Below are 6,000 nucleotides of genomic sequence, written 5' to 3' on the forward strand. Positions count from 1 at the left end.
GGAAAAACTGTCAAAATAGTTCACTTAATTGTATGACAAACACCTGTTCGGAAAATATCAGGGCCAACAAAGCAAACAAGGAAGTTCGGGGGAATTACTCAGGAAGTTCACTCAGAAATTCCACTGAAGTTTCTCTCCAGCTTGTACTGAAACCCATCTGTCTTTAAAAATGCAGAGCCTACAATAATAAAGCAGGGCTGGCAGCATCTCTCAGGGGGGAATTGAGTGGGAAAACCCTTTCACTCTGTGACAGTCAGGAGGCATTGATGTAAGAGGTGAAAAAAACAGATTGGGAGGATGGGGGCTCCCGAAATGGAAAAACTAGTGAGTCAGAACGACAGCAACTCTCACATCACCAGGCACAAACACCTTCACAAATGATTTGCCTTACTAATACACAGTGTTGTATCCAGACTTTAAAAAAAATCTTCCAATTCATTTTTAAAAATCAAACACGCACATCACAATCTACCACCACGCTGCTATAACCACTTAAAAGGCTGTTTCAATAGACGCTGTGGTTGTTTGGCAGACCGTTCACACTCACACACCCTACATCCAGCTTATTAAGTCAGTGCCAGAGCTCATGTTACACATCTGTGAAAACAGAAACCATCATGGTTACGTAAGCTTGTGGTAGCAAGGTCACTGATGGCAGAGACAGAGATGCAGAGGGCAGCATGGACTCACTTTAATGGCAAACATTAATAAGCACAGGAGCTATTAGCAATGGTACCTGTGCTGTAAATGTCAATGGCTAAGGTAGAAGCAGAAGCCATTAGTCAAACCTGGTTTTCTGAGCGAATGTAGCATTTTTTGTTCTTTGTGAAAAGTTCCTGTGGTATTGTCTCTTTCTAATCCCAAACATCTTCAATCCCTGCACAGGAAAACTAAAAAAAAATGGTACAACTATAGACAAGAATAGCTGAGTCAGTGTATTGTTTTGTTATGCTGCAGAATAGATAGAGGTAAAATAGAATGACCAGTTGCATTACTTCTACTTTGACAATGCAGTCCAGAAGAATTCCCACCTTACCCAATAGACTGGTTTAAAAATCAATCCACCCTAGTGCACTCTTTAACATTCAGCAGTTTCTGTTTACCTAATAACCAAATTAAACAGGAAGGTAGAATTGTGTTTCATCAGCATAGCAGTGATGCAAAAGTTTATATAAAGCTGTGTGATGCCCAAGCGGAAACCTTCTGCTGCAAGAATTGAAGCCAATGTGTAAGTGATAATAACTGCAGTTCCTCTAGTGTCCACATGAGGCTGGCTCCGAGATACCAAAAACCATATACACACCCATTAAAAAAAAACAGATCTTTATAGCAGAAATAAAAATGTTTACAGCCTGGTACAAAAAAATATTTTAGTCTGAATAGCTGATTACTCAATCTGCACACACTGTACAGGGGGTGATTTTTTATTAACGCAGCAGTTTAAAAGATATTAAGGATGACTAGTTTTGCATAATTAGAGTCACAGCTGACTTGATTGACAGGCAGGAATGATGTAACTGTAGTGGCAACTTTTAGAAAAAACTTCCTTTTGCCACTTCTGCAGGACGTGATCTTTCTGACTCGTACATTGCAAAATAGGTTTACTAGATATATTATATATTAAACTGAGAATGAATTACAAATATAGACAAACAAAATCACTTCTCTCATCGCTATTAACTTATATTTCCTCAAAAGCGACAAAACTATACAAAACCAAACAAAGCTACAGTTAGAAAATAATGTTGCTCCTTGTCCTGCTCAGATGAAAGCACACATTGCAGCACACATGCTCAGTAGCTCCCATTTAGCAGCACCAATTACCTGCAGCATCACAATTAAAGCAAATACACTCAAATAACTATGGCTCTAACAGTTGCTGTTAGCAAGCAGGCTCAAAGCCCGCCTCTTTACCTCACACTAGCTCAACAGAAGTTAGATTGAATTCAGCATCAGCACCTGCCAACAAAAGGCTTCAAGCAGGGCTTCAGAAACAGATCATTGACTTCACAGACACTGCATCCATTTATTATACAGTCTATGGTGATGTAGGGTCATATATTTTACTGACTTCATCATGGAGGTCTGTTTAAGTGCTTCTCATTTGTAGCTGACTAATCAAAGTAACTCAGCACACCTATGCCCAATGTGCTGAGGTTACTTCACCTCCTGCAGTTTGACCAACACTCTCTGTTCTGTTATCCTAAATTCACCATTTTTTATTTTTGTATCTTACATAATCTACCCACAACCCCTCCACTCATGAGCATCACACACCATTGATTTTACTGATTTTCATGAGCTGTATTTACAATAGAGCCAATGGGGATCCACCTGCATACTAAAAATAAATTGAACCTAGGTGAATGCAACATTTAATAGGAATGATGATGAGCAGTTTCTAATGATGAATATTATGAGCTGTGGATCCATTCAATGATATGGTCTTTCAGCACCACTGCTCTACCTGTGTTTGCAGGGCTTTTTTTAATCAGGAATAAAGCTTAATTTGTCACATTGAGTAAAAACAAAAGGAGGCGGACCCATGCGCAGAGATGAAGATTTAAAAAACAAAACAGAAAAGGTAAAACAAAACTTACTCAAAGATGTCCATTAACTTAATCCAAAATGGTCCAAACAAAAACATGAAAAACAACAATGGGAGCATGAGGAATGACATGAGGAAATCAGAGAGGAAGATTCACCAGAAAGACTCAATGATGCAACAAAGAATGGTGGAAACAGGGAAACTTAATACACACAGGGCAATCAAACACAGGTGTGACAAAGAGACACAGGTGAAACAAATTAAGGTAATCAAGGTGGAGGGAAAAACATGGGGGCAGGAAGTAAAACTAAATCAGACACACAGGGAGCAAGAACTACAAAATAAAACAGGAAACACTAAAGACTAAACTAGGAAACATGAGTGGAAATACACACACAAGGAATACAAGAACACAAAATATGAAACACCGGGTACAAAATACAAATTCAACAGGAAATGAGAAAAGGAATTCGAAGCAAGCAAAACACAACATTAACCCAAAAGAAAACTCATTACATCACTCTCTGGGTGTTTTCAAAAGTAAACTTAAGACTTACCTTTTTAATCTAGCTTTTAATTTGGAGTAATTTATTTTTAGCCCTGGACTGCATTATTATTTTAATCATTGCTTTAACACTTATTTATCTTATTTATAAAAAAAATATTTATTTATATATAAAATTGTATCATTTATTTATCTATTTATTTCTTGTGTTCATCTGATCTTGATAACTCTACCTTATTTTTAACTTTTCTTTCCACTCTTACTTATCTGATTAAATTTACTGCGTTGATTTTCTTTTCTGTTCTTTTGAAGTATTTTATTTATTATCATGCCTTTTATAATTTCATTTTACAACTTCTGTTGTCCCAATTCCTGTCTCTCTGTTATTCAGTGAAGCAATTTGGGCTGCATGCTTTTATGTATGAAAGGTGCTATATAAATAAAGTTGAGTTGAGTTGAGTTTAGACATAACTGACAAATTAACTTTCTTACTACCAAAGTTACCACAATAATAATCTGTTAATGTTTTTATTAATTAATTAGTGAACGTAGGTTCTGTGTTTATGACCCACCCTAAGAAGAAATGGATAATGAAATGGTTTGTTTGAACGTCAAGTTCACCTTCAAAGCCCTGTTAGATGTTTCTCTCAAAAAGACCAAATTTATTTATGTTTAATATCAATGTGAAATGGGTTACCATAGGAGGATGTCTACTTAAATACCACTTTCTGGACAAGCACACAGCTGATACAGAGAGCCCTCCTCTTTTTCTTCATCAAAGCTGTCCAGACATCTCTGTTGCAAGTCATCAGGCATGGTTTTTATTTCCCCCCCATGTGAGATTAGACACAATAACAGTGTGTAACATTGTTTCAAGTATGAAGAATCCAGGGAATGATCTTGATTAGTGATGGAAAATGTAACTTACCAATGCACTTGTTGTGCAGCGTGTCTGATGTGGCTTGTCAGGCTTGACTTTGCCATGGTGTGCTTTCAGCATGCTTTTTTAAGCATGCAGTACTTTTGAGGATTTTCTGTACAGTGTTTGTCATAATATCGCATTCTTACAAAAATGATGGACATACATTTGCACACAGCATGCACATTTGTCCACTCCCATGTTGATAAAACCTGAAGAATTTTCCTTAAAGGTACATTCAGAAGAGATAAAAAATGTTGAATAATTTGCAGTTAATTGTGAGTTAACTCACTCAGATTTTAAAAATGTATCATTTGACAGCTCTGAAAAGGGATGTTCTCAGATCAAGAATGAACAAAGATGACAATAACTTTTTGGGAAAATTTTGACAAACACACTGTATATATTTAATAATCATAGGCTGCTGCCATGAGAAACAAACAATTGAAGGAACGCTTTAAAATTGCTGAGAAATATTAGACTTTGAAGGGGAAGGAAAGACAAAGCTCACTCTTCCTGACAAAATGATTGTTGCTCTGAAAGTCTGTGCAGTCCAGAATATTTTATTTCATATTGTGCAGAGCCTGGAAGACAAGGCCTTTGTTTGTCACTCATGAATGTTTTGTTAAAGCAGATTATTGTTGTACCAAATGGTTTTGCAGTAAGACATATATTACAAATCAGTATTTCAGAGGGAAAGCATCAGTAAGTTGAGAAAAGACCCCATTTACTAAAATTTTACAAAATCATATGAATGCAGACTAATGGTTGAAAAGAAGCTTGAAATATGGATTAAAAAGTTCATATAGTGAACATATTGTATAATGAGTTCTTGAAAACGGCAAGGACCAGATGTAATCTGTTAATGGAGGTCTGATTTAAAAACACTTCACTCTGCAGTGCTGTGACCCTCAGATGGAGTGCTCTGCTGTGTTACCAGGCAAGTGGCCATTGCATGTCATGAAGTATTGAAAAGCTGCAGCGGCTGCTGGCCTGAACTTTAGGTTTTGTAACAGAAAAGCCCAAATGTCCCCAGAGAGAAACCTACACACAGCCTGGAGAGCAGTGTCTGTCTGCACAAGCTGACACGGCAGCACAGCCTGACTCACAGCAGCTCTACACTCCGTCTAATGTACCACCTCTGCCTTTCACTGCACATCAGCATCAAACCGTTCTCAGAGGCACAACTAGGTTTGTGTGCTTGTGTATGTGTGGGTCTGTGTGCCAGTGAACTTGTGCACTTGTGGTTCTTTTGCCCCATTAATCTTTCTCTGTTGATTCTCTGTTCACTCCTTGCAGAGTTTTTGGTTATTAGCATATTGAAAGAGCTGTTAATACATCCACCCATCACTCTCACAATTTTAGATCCCTATCTGTCTGGCTGCTGGTGGGTGTGTGCTTACTCTGAAAGAACATGACTGCAAGGGATTGTGTCTCCATGCCCGCTGCCATGTTTTAGCTTTTAGCACTATTTAAGCCAAAAGGAAGTGTAAAGAAGGTTAAAGAGGCAGCTCAGTCTAAACAGTTCTAAAAGACAGACCAGATCTGGTGGAAGCCCAGGTGTAACAGATTCCATTCACCAGAGTCCTCACTGTTAAAACTGGATATCTAAATCTTAAGACACACTCTACTGCATACATTGAAGTGAAATGGGAGAAGGAAGGGGGGATAAATATATCTGGGAAAGATTGGACAAAAATGTGGGAAAACCATTGGATGTGTAGTAGTTCGCAAATATAGATGGAATACAGCTGGAAAAGCCTGATAAGTTATTTTATAACACCCTCACAGAAATCCCACTATGATGGAAATCCCCCCACATGTTGGCGTAACTGCGGTAACCAAAATGCAAACCACTAACACCAATTTCTGTTCAGCTCCTCTCCTTGCCAATCTAATTGGGGTATGTTCTACTGGACACGTGTAAACACTTGTGTTGTGGACACCAATCAAAGAGTTGGTCCTCCATTTCTGACCTCTGTCTAATTCCATTCATTTGTGTCCATGGCTGCCTTTGTTGTGCTTCTT

General features: G+C 38.0%; 1 long non-coding RNA gene across 1 annotated transcript in view; it reads right to left on the reverse strand.

Moving 5' to 3' along the window:
* Positions 1 to 2,728, reverse strand: part of LOC117820563 — a 25,269-nt gene extending 22,541 nt beyond the window's left edge. The window contains exon 1 of the long non-coding RNA XR_004632773.1: positions 2,601 to 2,728. This is a non-coding gene — a long non-coding RNA (uncharacterized LOC117820563). The remainder of the gene's footprint in view (positions 1 to 2,600) is intronic.
* Between the last annotated feature and the right edge of the window lie 3,272 nt (positions 2,729 to 6,000).

This window comes from Notolabrus celidotus, chromosome 10 (assembly GCF_009762535.1).
Source record: "Notolabrus celidotus isolate fNotCel1 chromosome 10, fNotCel1.pri, whole genome shotgun sequence".
NCBI classification, from domain to species: domain Eukaryota; kingdom Metazoa; phylum Chordata; class Actinopteri; order Labriformes; family Labridae; genus Notolabrus; species Notolabrus celidotus.